This window comes from Ranitomeya imitator, chromosome 9, assembly GCF_032444005.1.
Source record: "Ranitomeya imitator isolate aRanImi1 chromosome 9, aRanImi1.pri, whole genome shotgun sequence".
In the NCBI taxonomy this organism is placed as follows: Eukaryota; Metazoa; Chordata; class Amphibia; order Anura; family Dendrobatidae; genus Ranitomeya; species Ranitomeya imitator.
The window spans coordinates 32,749,253-32,772,533 of NC_091290.1; the positions used below are offsets into that span (position 1 = coordinate 32,749,253).

The 23,281-nt window shown below is 46.7% G+C and overlaps 1 non-coding gene across 1 annotated transcript; it reads left to right on the plus strand.

Annotated features, from left to right (window-relative positions):
* Positions 1–12,657: 12,657 nt before the first annotated feature.
* Positions 12,658–12,768, plus strand: TRNAL-CAA (transfer RNA leucine (anticodon CAA)). The gene is made up of 2 exons: positions 12,658–12,695; positions 12,723–12,768. It is a non-coding gene; the product is annotated as a tRNA-Leu (tRNA).
* Positions 12,769–23,281: the final 10,513 nt, after the last annotated feature.

Consider the following 23,281-nt stretch of genomic DNA (forward strand, 5'->3'; position numbering starts at 1 on the left):
TCTTCAGGACAGGTTGAGTCTTCGGACTGTCCTGGTGTGGATTCTGTGGTGGATAGGTTGCAGCAGATCTGGACTCAGGTAGTGGACAATTTGATCTTGTCCCAGGAGAAAGCTCAACTTTTCGCTAATCGCAGACGCCGTGTGGGTCCCCGACTTCGTGTTGGGGATCTGGTTTGGTTATCTTCTCGTCATATTCCTATGAAGGTTTCCTCTCCTAAATTTAAACCTCGTTTTATTGGTCCGTATAGGATTTCTGAGGTTCTCAATCCTGTGTCTTTTCGTTTGACCCTCCCAGACTCCTTTTCCATACATAATGTATTCCATAGGTCGTTGTTGCGGAGATACGTGGCACCTATGGTTCCATCTGTTGAGCCTCCTGCCCCGGTTTTGGTGGAGGGGGAATTGGAGTATATTGTGGAGAAGATTTTGGATTCTCGTGTTTCTAGACGGAAACTCCAGTATCTGGTTAAATGGAAGGGTTATGCTCAGGAAGATAATTCCTGGGTTTTTGCCTCTGATGTTCATGCTTCCGATCTTGTTCGTGCCTTTCATGCGGCTCATCCTGGTCGGCCTGGGGGCTCTGGTGAGGGTTCGGTGACCCCTCCTCAAGGGGGGGGTACTGTTGTGAATTCTGTGGCTGAATTCACTCCTGTGGTCACAAGTGGTACTGCAGCTTCTGAGCTTCCTCCCTCAGGTGTTCTGGTGAGCTCGTTAACTGCTTCATTACTTAACTCCGCCTGATGCTGCTATCCTTGCTCCTTGTCAATGTTTCAGTGTTGGATCTGAGCTTCTCCTGATTGTTCCTGTGACCTGCTGCTCTGTATAGCTAAGTGCTTTTTGTTTTTTTTTGTTGCCTTTTTTCTGTCCTGCTTGTCTTTTGTTTTGCTGGAAGCTCTGAGACGCAAAGGGTGTACCGCCGTGCCGTTAGTTTGGCACGGTGGTTTTTTTTTGCCCCCTTTGCGTGGTTTTGCTTTAGGGTTTTTTGTAGACTGCAAAGTTCGCTTTACTGTCCTCGCTCTGTCCTAGAATATCGGGCCCCACTTTGCTGAATCTATTTCATCCCTACGTTTTGTCTTTTCATCTTACTCACAGTCATTATATGTGGGGGGCTGCCTTTTCCTTTGGGGAATTTCTCTGGGGCAAGTCAGGCCTATTTTTCTATCTTCAGGCTAGCTAGTTTCTTAGGCTGTGCCGAGTTGCCTAGGTAGTTGTTAGGCGCAATCCACAGCCGCTTTTAGTTGTGTTTAGGATAGGATCAGGTGTGCAGTCTACAGAGTTTCCACGTCTCAGAGCTCGTTCTTGTATTTTTGGGTATTTGTCAGATCACTGTGTGCGCTCTGATCGCTAAGCAGACTGTGTTTCTGGATTGCCTTCATAACACCTGTCATTAGCAAACATATCAGTACAAGGAGCCAAACTAATGATTCTCAATAGAGGGAAAGAAAAAGTTCTGACATCATTTTTTTTTTTTTTTTTTTTCTGCTCTGTGTTCACTTTTTTTTTTTTTCCCCTAGACATTTGGGTGATTCTGGACACAGGTGTGGACGTGGATATTCAGGGTCTGTGCTCTTCAATGGATAATCTCGTTATAAATGTACAAAAAATTCAAGATACTATTGATCAGAAATCTATGTTAGAACCAAGAATTCCTATTCCTGATTTGTTTTTTGGAGATAGAACTAAGTTTCTAAGTTTCAAAAATAATTGTAAGCTATTTCTGGCCTTGAAACCTCATTCTTCTGGTAATCCTATTCAACAGGTTTTGATTATTATTTCTTTTTTGCGCGGCGATCCTCAGGACTGGGCATTTTCTCTTGCGCCAGGAGACCCTGCATTGAGTAGTGTCGATGCGTTTTTCCTGGCGCTCGGATTGCTGTACGATGAGCCTAATTCAGTGGATCAGGCTGAGAAAAATTTGCTGGCTTTGTGCCAGGGTCAGGATGATATAGAAGTATATTGTCAGAAATTTAGGAAATGGTCAGTACTCACTCAGTGGAATGAATCTGCGCTGGCAGCTTTGTTCAGAAAGGGTCTCTCTGAGGCTCTTAAGGATGTCATGGTGGGATTTCCTATGCCTGCTGGTTTGAATGAGTCTTTGTCTTTGGCCATTCAGATCGGTCGACGCTTGCGCGAGCGTAGATCTGTGCACCATTTGGCGGTACTGCCTGAGGTTAGACCTGAGCCTATGCAGTGCTATAGGACTATGACTAGAGTTGAACGGCAGGAATACAGACGTCTGAATGGTCTGTGTTTCTACTGTGGTGATTCCACTCATGCTATTTCTGATTGTCCTAAGCGCACTAAGCGGTCCGCTAGGTCTGCCGTCATTGGTACTGTACAGTCCAAATTCCTTCTGTCCATTACCTTGATATGTTCTTTGTCGTCATTTTCTGTCATGGCGTTTGTGGATTCGGGCGCTGCCCTGAATCTGATGGATTTGGATTATGCTAAACGTTGTGGGTTTTTCTTGGAGCCTTTGCGGTGTCCTATTCCATTGAGAGGAATTGATGCTACACCTTTGGCCAAGAATAAACCTCAATACTGGGCCCAGCTGACCATGTGCATGGCTCCTGCACATCAGGAAGTTATTCGCTTTCTGGTGTTGCATAATCTGCATGATGTGGTCGTGTTGGGGTTGCCATGGCTACAAACCCATAATCCAGTATTGGATTGGAATTCCATGTCGGTATCCAGCTGGGGTTGTCAGGGGGTACATGGTGATGTTCCATTTTTGTCGATTTCGTCATCCACACCTTCTGAGGTCCCAGAGTTCTTGTCTGATTATCAGGATGTATTTGAAGAGCCCAAGTCCGATGCTCTACCTCCGCATAGGGATTGTGATTGTGCTATCAATTTGATTCCTGGTAGTAAATTCCCTAAAGGTCGATTATTTAATTTATCCGTGCCCGAACACGCCGCTATGCGCAGTTATGTGAAGGAATCCCTGGAGAAGGGACATATTCGCCCATCGTCATCACCACTGGGAGCAGGGTTCTTCTTTGTAGCCAAGAAGGATGGTTCGCTGAGACCGTGTATTGATTACCGCCTTCTTAATAAGATCACTGTTAAATTTCAGTATCCCTTGCCATTGTTATCTGACTTGTTTGCTCGGATTAAGGGGGCTAGTTGGTTCACTAAGATAGATCTTCGTGGTGCGTATAAACTGGTGAGAATCAGGCAAGGAGATGAATGGAAAACTGCATTCAATACGCCCGAGGGTCATTTTGAGTATCTAGTGATGCCGTTCGGACTTGCCAATGCTCCATCTGTGTTTCAGTCTTTTATGCATGACATCTTCCATGAGTATCTGGATAAATTCCTGATTGTTTACTTGGATGACATTTTGATCTTCTCAGATGATTGGGAGTCTCATGTGAAGCAGGTCAGAATGGTTTTTCAGGTCCTGCGTGCTAACTCTTTGTTTGTGAAGGGATCAAAGTGTCTCTTCGGTGTGCAGAAAGTTTCATTTTTGGGGTTCATCTTTACCCCTTCTACTATCGAGATGGATCCAGTTAAGGTCCAAGCCATCCAGGATTGGATTCAGCCGACAGCTCTGAAAAGTCTGCAAAAGTTCCTGGGCTTTGCTAATTTTTATCGTCGCTTCATCTGTAATTTTTCTAGCATTGCCAAACCATTGACCGATTTGACCAAGAAGGGTGCTGATTTGGTTAATTGGTCTTCTGCTGCTGTGGAAGCTTTTCAGGAGTTGAAGCGTCGTTTTTGTTCTGCCCCTGTGTTGTGTCAACCAGATGTTTCTCTTCCGTTCCAGGTCGAGGTTGATGCTTCTGAGATTGGAGCAGGGGCGGTTTTGTCACAGAGAGGTTCTGATTGCTCAGTGATGAAACCATGTGCTTTCTTTTCCAGGAAGTTTTCGCCCGCTGAGCATAATTATGATGTGGGCAATCGAGAGTTGCTGGCCATGAAGTGGGCATTCGAGGAGTGGCGTCATTGGCTTGAAGGAGCTAAGCATCGCGTGGTGGTATTGACTGATCATAAGAACTTGACTTATCTCGAGTCTGCCAAGCGCTTGAATCCTAGACAGGCCCGTTGGTCGTTATTTTTTGCCCGCTTCGACTTTGTGATTTCGTACCTTCCGGGCTCTAAAAATGTGAAGGCGGATGCTCTGTCTAGGAGTTTTGTGCCCGACTCTCCGGGTTTATCTGAGCCAGTGGGTATCCTCAAGGAAGGAGTCATTGTGTCTGCCATCTCCCCTGATTTGCGGCGGGTGCTGCAAAAATTTCAGGCAAATAAACCTGATCGTTGTCCAGCAGAGAAACTGTTCGTCCCTGATAGGTGGACTAATAAACTTATCTCTGAACTTCATTGTTCGGTGTTGGCTGGTCATCCTGGAATCTTTGGTACCAGAGAGTTAGTGGCTAGATCCTTCTGGTGGCCATCTCTGTCACGGGATGTACGTACTTTTGTGCAGTCCTGTGGGATTTGTGCTAGGGCTAAGCCCTGCTGTTCTCGTGCCAGTGGGTTGCTTTTGCCCTTGCCGGTCCCAAAGAGGCCTTGGACACATATTTCGATGGATTTCATTTCTGACCTTCCCGTTTCTCAAAAGATGTCAGTCATTTGGGTGGTCTGTGATCGCTTTTCTAAAATGGTCCATCTGGTGCCCTTGGCTAAATTGCCTTCCTCCTCTGATTTGGTACCTTTGTTCTTTCAGCATGTGGTTCGGTTGCATGGCATTCCTGAGAATATTGTTTCTGACAGAGGTTCCCAGTTTGTTTCAAGGTTTTGGCGAGCCTTTTGTGGTAGGATGGGCATTGACCTATCCTTTTCCTCGGCTTTCCATCCTCAGACTAATGGCCAGACCGAACGAACCAATCAGACCTTGGAAACATATCTGAGATGTTTTGTTTCTGCAGACCAGGATGATTGGGTGTCCTTTTTGCCGTTGGCTGAGTTCGCCCTTAATAATCGGGCCAGCTCGGCTACATTGGTTTCTCCATTTTTTTTCAATTCTGGGTTCCATCCTCGTTTCTCTTCAGGACAGGTTGAGTCTTCGGACTGTCCTGGTGTGGATTCTGTGGTGGATAGGTTGCAGCAGATCTGGACTCAGGTAGTGGACAATTTGATCTTGTCCCAGGAGAAAGCTCAACTTTTCGCTAATCGCAGACGCCGTGTGGGTCCCCGACTTCGTGTTGGGGATCTGGTTTGGTTATCTTCTCGTCATATTCCTATGAAGGTTTCCTCTCCTAAATTTAAACCTCGTTTTATTGGTCCGTATAGGATTTCTGAGGTTCTCAATCCTGTGTCTTTTCGTTTGACCCTCCCAGACTCCTTTTCCATACATAATGTATTCCATAGGTCGTTGTTGCGGAGATACGTGGCACCTATGGTTCCATCTGTTGAGCCTCCTGCCCCGGTTTTGGTGGAGGGGGAATTGGAGTATATTGTGGAGAAGATTTTGGATTCTCGTGTTTCTAGACGGAAACTCCAGTATCTGGTTAAATGGAAGGGTTATGCTCAGGAAGATAATTCCTGGGTTTTTGCCTCTGATGTTCATGCTTCCGATCTTGTTCGTGCCTTTCATGCGGCTCATCCTGGTCGGCCTGGGGGCTCTGGTGAGGGTTCGGTGACCCCTCCTCAAGGGGGGGGTACTGTTGTGAATTCTGTGGCTGAATTCACTCCTGTGGTCACAAGTGGTACTGCAGCTTCTGAGCTTCCTCCCTCAGGTGTTCTGGTGAGCTCGTTAACTGCTTCATTACTTAACTCCGCCTGATGCTGCTATCCTTGCTCCTTGTCAATGTTTCAGTGTTGGATCTGAGCTTCTCCTGATTGTTCCTGTGACCTGCTGCTCTGTATAGCTAAGTGCTTTTTGTTTTTTTTTGTTGCCTTTTTTCTGTCCAGCTTGTCTTTTGTTTTGCTGGAAGCTCTGAGACGCAAAGGGTGTACCGCCGTGCCGTTAGTTTGGCACGGTGGGTTTTTTTTGCCCCCTTTGCGTGGTTTTGCTTTAGGGTTTTTTGTAGACTGCAAAGTTCGCTTTACTGTCCTCGCTCTGTCCTAGAATATCGGGCCCCACTTTGCTGAATCTATTTCATCCCTACGTTTTGTCTTTTCATCTTACTCACAGTCATTATATGTGGGGGGCTGCCTTTTCCTTTGGGGAATTTCTCTGGGGCAAGTCAGGCCTATTTTTCTATCTTCAGGCTAGCTAGTTTCTTAGGCTGTGCCGAGTTGCCTAGGTAGTTGTTAGGCGCAATCCACAGCCGCTTTTAGTTGTGTTTAGGATAGGATCAGGTGTGCAGTCTACAGAGTTTCCACGTCTCAGAGCTCGTTCTTGTATTTTTGGGTATTTGTCAGATCACTGTGTGCGCTCTGATCGCTAATCACACTGTGTTTCTGGATTGCCTTCATAACACCTGTCATTAGCAAACATAACAGTGCAGTCCCACTCCATCATGTGCAGCCCCACTCCCCCACTCCATCATGTGCAGCCCCACTCCCCCATTCCATCATGCGCAGCCCTACTCAATCACATGTAGCCCCACTACCGCCACTTCATCATTTGCAGCCCCACTCCATCACGTACAGCTGCACACTCCCCCATTTCATCATGTGCAGCCCCACTCCCCGCACTTCATCATGTGCAGCCCCACTTCATGTGCAGCCCCACTTTCCCCACCACCCCATCATGTGCAGTCTCATTTATCCCCCAAACCAAACTCCATCATATGCAGTCCCCCATACACCCCCCACTTCATTACTTGCAGTTACTCTCACACATTGAATTCATTTTATAAAGAAAACAAAAAAGTTTTCCATACTTACCTCACAGTCGCTCCCCAGCAGTGCCTCTCTGCTTCCAGCGTCCGGTACATGTCGGCGCGTGCGTGATGACATCATCGCGCACGCTCGACACCTGACCAGGAAGGACTCTCTGTACATGGAGGAAGCGGGAACTGCGCAGCCATCAATGTTAGATGGCCAGGCAAGCTCCCGGCCCCGGCATGTTAGGACTGTGATGCAGGCGGCTATGTCTGCTACCGGCTGTGTCTGCTGCCAGCCGCGTCACAAACTGTACAGCGGACACGGCCGCGCACAATTTGCTGTGCGGCCAGCCCTGTCCAGCTGCTAGCGGAGCGGCCCGGGGGGACATTTGACTCTCTGCCACCTGGCCCAGCCTGCCTCTGAACAGGCAGGTAGCAGATACCAGCCTATTAGTGCTTAGGCACATTTTTTGTTTTTCATAAAGTCTTGGATATTCCCTTTAATAAATTAGGCACATCTTAGGCCGGGGTCACACTAGAGAGAAATTCGGACGCAAAAACAATGCATTGCACACTGACCAATGTTTCTCTATGGGGCAGCTCCCATCAGCCGTATATTTCTCGGCGGTATTTTACGGGCGTAGAAAATCGCAATATGCTGCGTTTGTCAGTGTATTGCGCAAAAAATCCACCAATGAAAGTCTATGGGGGCGACAAAATTACGGATTACACACGGACCATGAGTGTGAATTGCGAGAAATACGCACCGGTGTTCTATAGAAAAGCCGGTAATTCACTGCGGTGTACAGTAAAATCACACTGACAGGTTAGAATAGCTAAAATTAATGTCTACACATAGTATAGGTATATATATATACATATATGTCATTGACACACACCTATACATATATATATATATATATATATATATATATAGGGCCGAACTGGCCATCGGGCAGTTCTGGCAAATGCCAGAAAGGCCGGTGCCAGTAGTGGGCCGCTGCACGCCGACTCACCCTTCGCCCCCCAGCACTGCCGCTGCAGCATTCAACTATACTGGCGTCTATGAAGAGATTGAAAGTTCTCCTTGTAGCGTGGGTCTAGAAGTGTCACCAACCAGTAATCAGTGTCACCCAAAATTTTAATAATGCGAGGGTCATGGGAAATGCAGCGCAACTTAAAGACAGCCATGCATGCCAGACTGCTAACAGGCAAGACTTCTGTGTCCTCACCGACAGGATGACTGCCCATGCTGTCCTCCTCCTCCACATCCTCCTCCTCCCTGTCCTCAGGCCATCCCCGCTGAACAGACGGTATGACAGCTGTGTTTGTAGTACCGTCTATAGCGCATGAAAGTAGCTCCTGTTCTTCCTCCTCCTCCTCATTCACTACCAATCCATGTTGAGAAGACATGAGGCTGGGTTGAGTGTAATCCCTCTGTATGGTTCCTTGCTCCATATCCTCGTGCTCTGCCTGCAATGCATCCTCTTTAATTGTGAGCAGAGAGATTTTCAGAATGCTGAGAAGCGGGATGGTGACGCTAATTATGGCGTCATCGCCGCTCACCATCTTGATGCAGTCCTCAAAGTTTTGGAGGATGGTACATATGTCTGACATCCATGTCAACTCCTGAGGTCTTGTGTGTGGAGTCTGAAGTGAATATCGATGGCCTTGTTGATGTTGGTAGTCAACAACTGCCCTCTTCTGCTCACAAATCCTTTCCAATATATGCAGCGTAGAGTTCCAGCGCATGGGGACATCACACACCAGTCAGTGAGCTGGAAGCTGCAAACACTACTGAAGCACGGCAAGGGCGGCTGAAGCTGTAGCTGATTTTCAAAAATGGGTAGACAGATGGCGTACTTTCACTAGCAGATCCGGCAGCTCCGGGTAGCTTTTCAGAAAACATTGAACCAAGAGCAGGGCCGGACTGGCCATTTGGCAATTCTGGCAAATGCCAGAAGGGCCGGTCTGGTTGTGGGCTGCCTTGTGTGCAACATTGTTAACAGAATCAATCTTCTCAACACACCCATACTGTTAACAGTTGTGACGGAGCACAAAGCCTGTCACTCCGTCACTTACCCGAGCAGTCCATGGGTATAATTAGAAATATTGGACTTGCAGTAAATCTTCCTTTCCTCCATCCAGGGAAATATCAGTAATATATCCCATCTGGTTATTGGTGACGGGGACACCATGGGCCTGTGTGATTTCAAATGCCAGGGCTGAATTTCAGCCCCAGTCCGTAGCTTACCACGAGGTTAAGCACATGGGGCAAGCAAGGTATGTGTGTGAGCTCGAACAGTGAAAAAGTTAAGTTTCAGCTCACCCCCATCAGCAAATCCATGAGAGTCCACAGGAACATCCGAGCAAGGAAAACGCCATTGCCCAACGTCCTCTGCTGAGTAAGTAAGAAAAAAAAATCCAGCTCCGGAGTAAAAGTCATCAATTTTATTTCCACATATTTAAAATTCGGAAAAAGCTGAAAGCAAGTAACTGCACAACTATTCCAGAAAAGAAGCCATAAGTTAGCTGAACGCGTTTCGAGCACGCTGCTGTGGACGCTGGATGCTGTGGACAAAGAGCACCATGCGTGCTCGAAACGCGTTCAGCTAACTTATGGCTTCTTTTCTGGAATAGTTGTGCAGTTACTTGCTAGCAGCTTTTTCCGAATTTTAAATATGTGGAAATAAAATTGATGACTTTTACTCCGGAGCTGGATTTTTTTTTCTTACTTACTCTTGTGTGTGAGCTCACCTTGCCTCAGAGCCGCCACCAGGTTACTGCCATTGTCACACATGACCATGCCTGGCTGTAGGTTCAGCGGTGTCATCCAAATATCTGACTGCTCTTTCAGCGCTGTCCACAACTCTTCTGCATTGTGTGGTTTGTCACCTATGCATATTAGCTTCAGCACGGCCTGTGCTGGCTGAGGCAGTGCTGCAGTGCTTCCAGCTTCTGACTGATGTGTTGATTTCAGAGATGGAGGATGAAGAGGAGGAGGTGCAGGAGCTGTTGACTGTCGGGGCAACCCTGATTGACGTAGGGCCAGCAATCCTCGGCGTGGGGAGGATGTGTTCCATCCCAAGGTCTGACTGGGTCCCGGCTTCCACTATGTTAACCCAGTGTGCCATCAGTGAGCTGTACCGTCCCTGCCCACAAGCACTTGTGCACGTGTCCCTGGTTAGGTGGACTTTACCTGTAAGGCTACGTTCACACTAGCGTTGTGCGCCGCTGCTTCGGCGACGCGACGCACAACGCACTGAAAAACGCGTGCAAACGCACGCAAAAACGCTGCGTTTTTCGACGCGTGCGTCGTTTTTTGACGAAAATCGGACGCAAGAAAAATGCAACTTGTTGCGTTTTCTTCGTCCAACGCTAGCGTAAAAAAAGACGCACGTGTCGGAAAACGCAACAAGCAAAAACGCATGCGTCCCCCATGTTAAACATAGGGGCGCATGACGCGTGCGTCGCCGCTGCGTCGCCCGACGCTAGCGCGACGCACACTAGCCGAACGCTAGTGTGAACGTAGCCTAACAGCATTGTTGGGGGCACGGGTAATGTTGTGGGACACATGCTGGTGTAATGTTGGTACGGCACACTGGGAGAAATAGTAGCGACTGGGGACGGAGTACCTTGGGACGGCCGCCGCCATCAGGTTGCGGAAACTTTCCGTCTCAATGAGCCTAAAAGGCAACATTTCTAGTGCAAGCAGAAGAGAAATATTAAAATTTAGGACTGTGGCCTGTGGGGTGTTGGCTGAGTATTTCCGCTTGCGTTCCAAGGACTGGGGTATAGACAACTGAAGGCTGTGCTGGGACCAGGATGTGGACGACTGTGGGCAACAACAGGTGCAGGGCTAGAAGCATCTTCACATACACGGTGTACTGGGAATTGGCTTCTACGCAAAACAGTGGAAGAAGCAGTGGTGTCACCTGCAGGCAGTGGTCCTGGAGCCTGGGGTTCAGCCCACAAAGTCGGGTGCTTTACTGCCATGTGCCTGATCATGCTGGTGGTGGTCAGGCTGATTGTTTTGCTATCCCTGCTGATGCGGGCATGGCAGGTGCTGCAAATGGCCTGTTTGGGGTTATCGGCAGAGGCTTTAAAAAATAACCAGACTCGGGAAGATCTAACAGTTGGAATGGTAACTTCACTCATGTTGGTGTTACGGGGAACGGATGCACACCTTCTGTCTGTGGCCACCACACTGCTTCTTCCTGCCTGTTGGGGTGATATGCCTCCTTCCCCATGTGTACTGCTGCCCTCGCTCTGCATGTCATCCTGCCAGGTTGGGTCAGTCACTATGTCATCCACCAGCTCGTCTTCCACATTCGCAGCCTGCTCCTCCTCCTTACTTTCTGGCAATTGTATCTCATCATCGTCCACCTCTTCTGACACTTTCCCACCATCGCCTTCGTGTGACCGGGGCTGGTCAAAGCTTTGGGCATCTCTACATGCGCTCTCATCTGTCCCCACTTCAAGTTGACCGGCCGAGCATCTTGAAATGGAAAACTGAACAGCTCTTCAGAGTGTCCAAGTGTGGGATCAGTTGTCTCAGGGCACTCGGCATGGTGGGAAGAAGGAGGATCAGGGTGAGGAATATCTGTGCCACACTCACGGCTACTCAGACTTCACTGTGTGGAAGACATGGTGGTGGTGGTAGTGACTAAGTGACTGGAAGCATTATTCGCTATCCAACCAACAACCGTTTCACACTGCTCTGGCTTCAATAGTGGTGTGCTGTGGTCCCCTAGAAACTGGGACAGGAAGGTCGAGCAAGAAGATGTGGGTCTTTGTTGTGGCCCACTTTGACCTTGGCAATGGCCTCGTCCTCTGCATGCACCATCAGCATCATGTCCACGTCCCCGTCCCTTGCCCCTTTCCTTGCCCATTTTAAATGGACTACTGCACTATTTCAAAAGCTCAACACAAATGTATTTATTTGGAGCAAAATAATATCTGATCAGTATGCCTGCAAATCTATGATTTTTCAAACACAAACACCAGGCCTCAGCCTGACATAACAGACTGTATTCAATTTTTTTGGGGCTCTTTTGTGAATTTAATTTATGCAAAATACTGCTGTATATAATTAGAGTAACAGACAGCAAAAACAGTTGAAAAACATCCTAAAATGCCAAAACTTGGAGCACGCAGATATATGAGGGCTGTCACGGAAATACCACACTGCCAAATATGTGGCCTGTATTTTTATTTTAATGCAAAAGAGTGCTGTATATTAGTTGAGTAACAGACAGAAAAAAAAAGTTGGAAACCGGCCTACAATGCCCAAACTTGGAGCACGTATATATATGAGGCCTGTCACGGAAATACCACACTGACAAATATGTGGCCTGTATTTTCTTTCAGGCAAAATACTGCTGTGTATAATTAGAGTAACAGACAGCAAAAACTGTTGAAAAACGGCCTTAAATGCCCAAACTTGGAGCACGTATATATATGGAGCCTGTTACCGCCGAGTAATCCTGGAAATGCTCGCTGCTCGCAGAGTACACAGAGCATAGTGATACTCGGGTGAGTAACGAGTAGTGGCGAGCACGTTCGCTCATCACTAATAATTAACCATTTCTTGTAAACAAAAAAGACTTGGGAAGCTTAATTACAGCTGATATACACGTGTAAATACTCTCCAGTGGTTGAACGCCGCTTTTCCTAGTGATTCATGGGCGCAAAAGCAGGTGGTAATGTAAATCATGAGGTAATAGCTGCCGCTGTGAGGACGGTACGCTGCCGCTGTGAGGACGGTACGCTGCCGCTGTGAGGACGGTACGCTGCCGCTGTGAGGACGGTACGCTGCCGCTGTGAGGACGGTACGCTGCCGCTGTGAGGACAATACGTTCCCGCCAATTGCTTGTGATGTCACACTACTCTGGGGCTCGTGCAGCCTCCTGTAATCTCAGTGTCCACCCTTCCTCGTGGTGTCAGGATGGCCGAGTGGTCTAAGGCGCCAGACTCAAGAGGCAGCTCTTCCCCTAACTGTGGGTGTTCTGGTCTCCGAATGGAGGCGTGGGTTCAAATCCCACTTCTGACACATTTTTTTTTTCCCTGCCTTTTCTAACTTCATAAAACAATTTTATTTTTGCTTTGGAATAAAATAATTTAAATCTCTTCTTTTTTTTGTTTTAAAGCAATCTGTACTAAAATATTTAACTCTTTAGTCTCTGGGACTGTGGTTTATTATTATTATTATTATTATTATTTGTGATATATTCAAGAAATATTGTTTTGCTTTATTTTGCATTTTTTAAGCCACTGACAATTTTATTTTTCTTCATTTATACAAGTTAACATTTACAGTCCGCAGCCTCCTACGATATATGATGAGCGCAGGGCGAGACACAACGTTTTTTTTTTTTTGGCGAGGGGGTATGATAAAGTAGGTGAGGACGTCACTGCGTATATTTTTGGGGTCATTGGAAGGAGCGACCCGTTACACCTGTCTGATCGTTAGTGGGGATTTCAAAATTACAGAAAGGAATAGTAAATTCTGATAAAATAGCTGCTCTGTGCCGCCGCCTGATGGGCATTGGCTGAACTGCAGTCATTTTCTTTACCTCCAAATCCATGGTAATAATAAGGTCTCATTTATGACTGAGTCAGGGGGTTTCTGTGTGAATACCCCAAACACTATTTTCTAGCGAGGGATAATAGCATAGTAGACCAGATATCGCCTAAAAGGAGTTTTCCACTTAAAGGAAAGTGGACCCCAAATACTTAAAAATACCTATAAGAACAACCAGCAGGTACTCCGCCTCTCTGGATCCACCGCTGCTTGGGTCTCAGTGTTTGTGCTGCAATTGTGACATCAGAATTGCAACTCACATCACCGCTGCAACTAATCACTGAGCTCAGCGGCTCTTCTGAAATAGATGGTGTAAGCTTTTGCGCTCAGTGATTGGTTGCAGCAGTGATGTGAGCTGTCAACGTGATGTCACTTCTGAGTTCAGCTGAAATTGATGGCAGAAGCTCAGCGACTGGCTGCAGCGGTGACATCACACCACTGTTGCAGCCAGTCACTGAGCTTGACAGCTATTTCAGCAGAGCTGCTTGATTTAAGTTATTGGCCGCAGCGGCTCTGCTTAAATAGATGGCACAAGCTATTGAGCCCCATGATTGGCTGCAGCGGTGACATCACATTGATAATTCACATCACTGCAGCAAATCACAAAGCTCAGTTGAAATAGATGGCACAAGCTATTGAACTCGGTGATTGGCCGCAGCGGTGACATAACGTTGACAGCTCCAATTACCTCTGCACTAAGTCACCGAGCTCAGTAGCTTGTACCTTTTATTTCAGCAGAGCCACTTGAAGTAATTGGCTGCAGCGGTTCTGCTGAAATATACGGCATGAGCTATTGAGCTCATTGATTAGCTGCAGCGGTGATGTAATGGTGACAGCGCATTTCACCTCTGCAGCCAATCAATACACTCAGGAGCTCTGCTGAAATAGATTGTACAAGCTATTGAGCTCAGTGATTGGCTGCAGCAGTGACTTCCCTGGACTGGGACAGATGTTCCTGTGACCTCTGCAAGAGAACCGCCATTAGACTCTTCTGGGGACAGAGGCATCACATGCAGCCATGCAGAAGAAAAGTGACCACTGCAGCTAGACAGTGATTGCCTGCAGCGGTCTTGTTCTAAGACTTTGAGATGTATCCTGTAGTATTAGTTGGAACATTAGGCTATGTGCACACGTTGCGGATTTTCCCGCGGATCCGCAGCATTTTTGATGCTGCGGATCTGCAGCAGTTTTCCATGCAGTGTACAGTACCATGTAAACCTATGAAAAACCGAATCCGCAGTGCCCATGCTGCAGAAAAAAACGTGCGGAAACGCAGAGGTGTTTTTTTTTTCCCGCAGCATGTCAATTCTTTGTGTGGATCTGCAGCGTTTCTGCACCCATTGACTTGCATTGAGTTGGGCACTTCCGCAGCAAAACTGCAGATGTAAAAAAGATGCATTTACATGGTTCTGTACACCGCATGGAAAACTGCTGCAGATCCGCAGCATCAAAAACGCTGCGGATCCACAGGAAAATCCGCAACGTGTGCACATAGCCTAATGTTCCAACTAATACTACAGGATACATCTCATAGTCTTAGAATGGGACCGCTGCAGGCAATCACTGTCTAGCTGCAGTGGTCACTTTTCTTCTGCATGGCTGCATGTGATGCCTCTGTCGCCAGAAGAGTCTGATGGCGGTTCTCTTGCAGAGGTCACAGGAACATCTGTCCCAGTCCAGGGAAGTCACTGCTGCAGCCAATCACTGAGCTCAATAGCTTGTACAATCTATTTCAGCAGAGCTCCTGAGCTTAGTGATTGGCTGCAGAGGTGAAATGCGCTGTCACCATTACATCACCGCTGCAGCTAATCACTGAGCTCAATAGCTCATGCCGTATATTTCAGCAGAACCGCTGCAGCCAATTACTTAGCTCAAGTGGCTCTGCTGAAATAAAAGGCACAAGCTACTGAGCTCGGTGACTTAGTGCAGAGGTAATTGGAGCTGTCAGTGTTATGTCACCGCTGCGGCCAATCACGGAGTTCAATAGCTTGTGCCATCTATTTCAACTGAGCTTTGTGATTTGCTGCAGTGATGTGAATTATCAATGTGATGTCACAGCTGCAGCCAATCATGGGGCTCAATAGCTTGTGCCATCTATTTAAGCAGAGCCGCTGCGGCCAATAACTGAAATCAAGCAGCTCTGCTGAAATAGCTGTCAAGCTCAGTGACTGGCTGCAACAGTGGTGTGATGTCACCGCTGCAGCCAGTCGCTGAGCTTCTGCCATCTATTTCAGCTGAACTCAGAAGTGACATCATGTTGACAGCTCACATCACTGCTGCAACCAATCACTGAGCACAAAAGCTTGCACCATCTATTTCAGAAGAGCCGCTGAGCTCAGTGATTAGTTGCAGCGGTGATGTGAGTTGCAATTCTGATGTCACAATTGCAGCACAAACACTGAGACCCAAGCAGCGGTGGATCCAGAGAGGCGGAGTACCTGCTGGTTGTTCTTATAGGTATTTTTAAGTGTTTGGGGTCCACTTTCCTTTAAGTGGAAAACCTCTTTTAGGCCGGTTTCACACGTCAGTGGCTCCGGTACGTGAGGTGACAGTTTCCTCACGTACCGGAGACACTGATTCACGTAGACACATTGAAATCAATGTGTCTCTGCACATGTCAGCGTGTTTCACGGACTGTATGTCCGTGTGCAAAACACGGAGACATGTCAGTGTTCGTGGGAGCGCACGGATTACACGGACCATTAAAGTCAATGGGTCCATGTAAAACACGTACCGCACACGGACGTTGTCCGTGTGCAGTCCGTGTGCCGTGTAGGAGAAAGCGCTACAGTAAGCGCTGTCCCCCCCACGTGGTGCTGAAGCCGCACCTTCTCCTGTATGAGCGGTCACGTGGTGCCGCCGATTACAGTCATGAATATGTGGCTTCACCTCCTACAGGGGTGGAGCCGCATATTCATTACTGTAATGGGCAGCCCCACGTGACCGCTCATACAGGAGAAGGTGCGGCGCGGAGAGGACACTGCGAGGGAGCCAGGTGAGTATTTTAGTAACAGCGGGGGGGCGCACAGAGGGTGGGAGGGGGGTGGGGACAGGGATCTTTATTTTAAACACGAGAAACAAAAAAAAAAAAAGGATTTTTCATATCTTCTCTACAGCAAACGCTGCTGCAGAGAAGATATGAATGGCGGCTTCAGCACCAGATGCAGGGGACAGCGCTTATCTCTAGCGCTGTCTCCCGCACGCTCCGTGTGGTACCCAGTTGGCACACGGGCAGCACACGTGTGCCACACTGATGTGCCACAGAAACGCACGGGCACACGGACACGGATAATTCCGGCACCGATTTTTCCGGTACCGGAATTATCTGGACGTGTGAGACTGCCCTTAGGAGATATTTGGTCTACTAATAGTGTTTGGGGTATTCACACAGAAACCCCCTGACTCAGTCATAAATGAGACCTTATTATTACCATGGATTTGGAGGTAAAGAAAATGACTGCAGTTCAGCCAATGCCCATCAGGCGGCGGCACAGAGCAGCTATTTTATCAGAATTTACTATTCCTTTCTGTAATTTTGAAATCCCCACTAACGATCAGACAGGTGTAACAGGTCGCCCCTTCCAATTACCCCAAAAATATGCAAAGTGAAGTCTTCACCTACTTTATCATACCCCCTCGCCAAAAAAAAAAACGTTGTGTCTCGCCCTGCGCTCATCATATATCGTAGGAGGCTGCGGACTGTAAATGTTAACTTGTATAAATGAAGAAAAATAAAATTGTCAGTGGCTTAAAAAATGCAAAATAAAGCAAAACAATATTTCTTGAATATATCACAAATAATAATAAACCACAGTCCCAGAGACTAAAGAGTTAAATATTTTAGTACAGATTGCTTTAAAATAAAAAAAGAAGATATTTAAATTATTTTATTCCAAAGCAAAAATAAAATTGTTTTATGAAGTTATAAAAGGCAGGGAAACAAAATGTGTCAGGTGTGGGGAATGAACCCACGCAACATTCACCTAACCAGCGCACACCCATAGCTAGGAGAAGGAGCTGCCCGTTGAGTCTGGCGCCTCAGACCACTAGGCTATCCTGACACCGCGCGAGAAGATGCGGACACTGAGAATACAGGAGGCTGCACGAGCCCCCGGAGTATGTGACGTCACAAGCAATTGGCGGGAACGTACCGTCCTCACAGCGGCAGCTATTACCTCATGATTTACATTACCACCTGCTTTTGCGCCCATGAATCACTAGGAAAAGCGGCGTTCAACCACTGGAGAGTATTTACACGTGTATATCAGCTGTGATTAAGCTTCCCAGTCTTTTTTGTTTACAAGAAATGGTTAATTATTAGTGACTAGATGGTGGCCCGATTCTAACGCATCGGGTATTCTAGAATATACATGTCCACGTAGTATATTGCACAGCTACATAGTATATTGCCCAGCCACGTAGTATATTGCCCAGTGACGTAGTATATTGCCCAGCCACGTAGTATATTGCCCAGCCACGTAGTATATTGCCCAGTGACGTAGTATATTGCACAGCCACGTAGTATATTGCCCAGTGACGTAGTATATTGCCCAGTAACGTAGTATATTGCCCAGCCACGTAGTATATTGCACAGCCACGTAGTATATTGCCCAGCCACGTAGTATATTGCCCAACCACGTAGTATATTGCCCAACCACGTAGTATATTGCCCAGTCACGTAGTATATTGCCCAGTGACATAGTATATTGCCCAGCTACGTAGTATATTGCCCAGTGACATAGTATATTGCCCAGCTACGTAGTATATTGCCCAGCCACGTAGTACATTGCCCAGTGACGTAGTATATTGCCCAGCCACGTAGTATATTGCCCAGCCACGTAGTGTATTGCCCAACCACGTAGTATATTGCCCAGTCACGTAGCATGTTGCCAAGTCACGTAGTATATTGCCCAGTCACGTAGTATATTGCCCAACCACGTAGTATATTGCCCAGCCACGTAGTATATTGCCCAGTCATGTAGTATATTGCCCAGTTACGTACTATATTGCCCAGTCACGTATATTTCCCAACCACGTAGTATATTGCCCAGTGATGTAGTATATTGCCCAACCAAGTAGTATATTGCCCAGCCACTTAATATATTAGCCCAGCCACATAGTATATTGCCCAGTTACGTAGTATATTGCCCAGCCACGTAGTATATTGCCCAGCCACGTAGTATATTGCCCAGTGACGTAGTATATTGCCCAACCACGTAGTATATTGCCCGACCACGTAGTATATTGCCCAGTGACATAGTATATTGCCCAGCGATGTAGTTTATTGCCCAGTGGCGTAGTATATTGCCCAGTGACGTAGTATATTGCCCAGTGACGTAGTATATTGCCCAACCAAGTAGTATATTGCCCAGCCACGTAATATATTAGCCCAGCCACATAGTATATTGCCCAGTTACGTAGTATATTGCACAGCCACGTAGTATATTGCCCAGTCACATAGTATATTGCCCAGCCACGTAGTATATTGCCCAGTGACGTAGTATATTGCCCAACCACGTAGTATATTGCCCAGTGACATAGTATATTGCCCAGCGATGTAGTTTATTGCCCAGTGGCATAGTATATTGCCCAGTGACATAGTATATTGCCCAGCTACGTAGTATATTGCCCAGCTACGTAGTATATTGCCCAGCCACGTAGTATATTGCCCAGTGACGTAGTATATTGCCCAGCCACGTAGTATATTGCCCAGCCACGTAGTATATTGCCCAGTGACGTAGTATATTGCCCAGCCACGTAGTATATTGCCCAGCCACGTAGTGTATTGCCCAGTCACGTAGTATATTGCCCAGTGACGTAGAATATTGCCCAACCACGTAGTATATTGCCCAGCCACGTAGTATATTGCTCAACCACGTAGTATATTGCCCAGTCACGTAGCATATTGCCCAGTCACGTAGTATATTGCCCAGTCACGTAGTATATTGCCCAACCACGTAGTATATTGCCCAGCCACGTAGTATATTGCACAGCCACATAGTATATTGCCCAGTCATGTAGTATATTGCCCAGTTACGTACTATATTGCCCAGTCACGTAGTATATTTCCCAACCACGTAGTATATTGCCCAGTGACGTAGTATATTGCCCAACCAAGTAGTATATTGCGCAGCCACGTAATATATTAGCCCAGCCACATAGTATATTGCCCAGTTACGTAGTATATTGCCCAGCCACGTAGTATATTGCCCAGCCACGTAGTATATTGCCCAGTGACATAGTATATTGCCCAACCACGTAGTATATTGCCCGACCACGTAGTATATTGCCCAGTGACATAGTATATTGCCCAGCGATGTAGTTTATTGCCCAGTGGCGTAGTATATTGCCCAGTGACGTAGTATATTGCCCAGTGACGTAGTATATTGCCCAACCAAGTAGTATATTGCCCAGCCACGTAATATATTAGCCCAGCCACATAGTATATTGCCCAGTTACGTAGTATATTGCACAGCCACGTAGTATATTGCCCAGTCACATAGTATATTGCCCAGCCACGTAGTATATTGCCCAGTGACGTAGTATATTGCCCAACCACGTAGTATATTGCCACTTAATATATTAGCCCAGCCACATAGTATATTGCCCAGTTACGTAGTATATTGCACAGCCACGTAGTATATTGCCCAGTCACATAGTATATTGCCCAGCCACGTAGTATATTGCCCAGTGACGTAGTATATTGCCCAACCACGTAGTATATTGCCACTTAATATATTAGCCCAGCCACGTAGTATATTGCCCAGCCACGTAGTATATTGCCCAGTGACGTAGTATATTGCCCAACCACGTAGTATATTGCCCGACCACGTAGTATATTGCCCAGTGACATAGTATATTGCCCAGCGATGTAGTTTATTGCCCAGTGGCGTAGTATATTGCCCAGTGACGTAGTATATTGCCCAGTGACGTAGTATATTGCCCAACCAAGTAGTATATTGCCCAGCCACGTAATATATTAGCCCAGCCACATAGTATATTGCCCAGTTACGTAGTATATTGCACAGCCACGTAGTATATTGCCCAGTCACATAGTATATTGCCCAGCCACGTAGTATATTGCCCAGTGACGTAGTATATTGCCCAACCACGTAGTATATTGCCCAGTGACATAGTATATTGCCCAGCGATGTAGTTTATTGCCCAGTGGCATAGTATATTGCCCAGTGACATAGTATATTGCCCAGCTACGTAGTATATTGCCCAGCTACGTAGTATATTGCCCAGCCACGTAGTATATTGCCCAGTGACGTAGTATATTGCCCAGCCACGTAGTATATTGCCCAGCCACGTAGTATATTGCCCAGTGACGTAGTATATTGCCCAGCCACGTAGTATATTGCCCAGCCACGTAGTGTATTGCCCAGTCACGTAGTATATTGCCCAGTGACGTAGAATATTGCCCAACCACGTAGTATATTGCCCAGCCACGTAGTATATTGCTCAACCACGTAGTATATTGCCCAGTCACGTAGCATATTGCCCAGTCACGTAGTATATTGCCCAGTCACGTAGTATATTGCCCAACCACGTAGTATATTGCCCAGCCACGTAGTATATTGCACAGCCACATAGTATATTGCCCAGTCATGTAGTATATTGCCCAGTTACGTACTATATTGCCCAGTCACGTAGTATATTTCCCAACCACGTAGTATATTGCCCAGTGACGTAGTATATTGCCCAACCAAGTAGTATATTGCGCAGCCACGTAATATATTAGCCCAGCCACATAGTATATTGCCCAGTTACGTAGTATATTGCCCAGCCACGTAGTATATTGCCCAGCCACGTAGTATATTGCCCAGTGACGTAGTATATTGCCCAACCACGTAGTATATTGCCCGACCACGTAGTATATTGCCCAGTGACATAGTATATTGCCCAGCGATGTAGTTTATTGCCCAGTGGCGTAGTATATTGCCCAGTGACGTAGTATATTGCCCAGTGACGTAGTATATTGCCCAACCAAGTAGTATATTGCCCAGCCACGTAATATATTAGCCCAGCCACATAGTATATTGCCCAGTTACGTAGTATATTGCACAGCCACGTAGTATATTGCCCAGTCACATAGTATATTGCCCAGCCACGTAGTATATTGCCCAGTGACGTAGTATATTGCCCAACCACGTAGTATATTGCCCAACCACGTAGTATATTGCCCAGTGACATAGTATATTGCCCAGCGATGTAGTTTATTGCCCAGTGGCGTAGTATATTGCCCAGTGACGTAGTATATTGCCCAGTGACGTAGTATATTGCCCAGTGACGTAGTATATTGCCCAACCAAGTAGTATATTGCCCAGCCACGTAATATATTAGCCCAGCCACATAGTATATTGCCCAGTTACGTAGTATATTGCACAGCCACGTAGTATATTGCCCAGTCACATAGTATATTGCCCAGCCACGTAGTATATTGCCCAGTGACGTAGTATATTGCCCAACCACGTAGTATATTGCCCAACCACGTAGTATATTGCCCAGTGACATAGTATATTGCCCAGCGATGTAGTTTATTGCCCAGTGGCGTAGTATATTGCCCAGTGACGTAGTACATTGCCCAGTGACGTAGTATACAGCACAGAGCCACATAGTATATTGCACAGCAATGTAGTATACAGCACAGAGCCACGTAGTATATTGCCCAACCACGTAGTATATTGCCCAGTGACATAGTATATTGCCCAGCTACGTAGTATATTGCCCAGCTACGTAGTATATTGCCCAGTGACGTAGTATATTGCCCAGCTACGTAGTATATTGCCCAGCTACGTAGTATATTGCCCAGTGACGTAGTATACAGCACAGAGCCACGTAGTATATTGCACAGCAACGTAGTATACAGCACAGAGCCACGTAGTATATTGCCCAACCACGTAGTATATTGCCCAGTGACATAGTATATTGCCCAGCGACGTAGTATATTGCCCAACCACGTAGTATATTGCCCAGTGACATAGTATATTGCCCAGCGACGTAGTATATTGCCCAGTGATGTAGTATATTGCCCAACCACGTAGTATATTGCCCAGTGACATAGTATATTGCCCAGTGATGTAGTATATTGCCCAACCACATAGTATATTGCCCAGTGACATAGTATATTGCCCAGCGACGTAGTATATTGCCCAGTGATGTAGTATGTTGCCCAGTGACGTAGTATATTGCCCAGCTACGTAGTATATTGCCCAGTGACGTAGTATACAGCACAGAGCCACGTAGTATATTGCACAGCGACGTAGTATACAGCACAGAGCCACGTAGTATATTGCCCAACCACGTAGTATATTGCCCAGTGACATAGTATATTGCCCAGCGACGTAGTATATTGCCCAACCACGTAGTATATTGCCCAGTGACATAGTATATTGCCCAGCGACGTAGTATATTGCCCAGTGATGTAGTATATTGCCCAACCACGTAGTATATTGCCCAGTGACATAGTATATTGCCCAGTGATGTAGTATATTGCCCAACCACATAGTATATTGCCCAGTGACATAGTATATTGCCCAGCGACGTAGTATATTGCCCAGTGATGTAGTATATTGCCCAGCTACGTAGTATATTGCCCAGCCACGTAGTATATTGCCCAGCTACGTAGTATATTGCCCAGCTGGCGAGACCAATCAGTGAATGAATAACCGTGACAAAGACAGACAGACGGAAGAGACCCTTATAATAATAATTTTTATTTATATAGCGCCAACATATTCCGCAGCGCTTTACAAATTAGACAATTATATATATAGATGAGCGAACGTGCTCGCCACTACTCGTTACTCGCCCGAGTATCACTATGCCCTGTGTACTTGGCGAGCACCGAGCATTTCCGGGATTACTCGGCGGGAAGTGAGGTCTCCACCCAGCGTTTTTGGTGGACTTTAGAGACCCAATCACGCTGCAGGGATTGTCTGCCAGGCCATGAATAAAAAAACAAAAAACCTGCTATTCT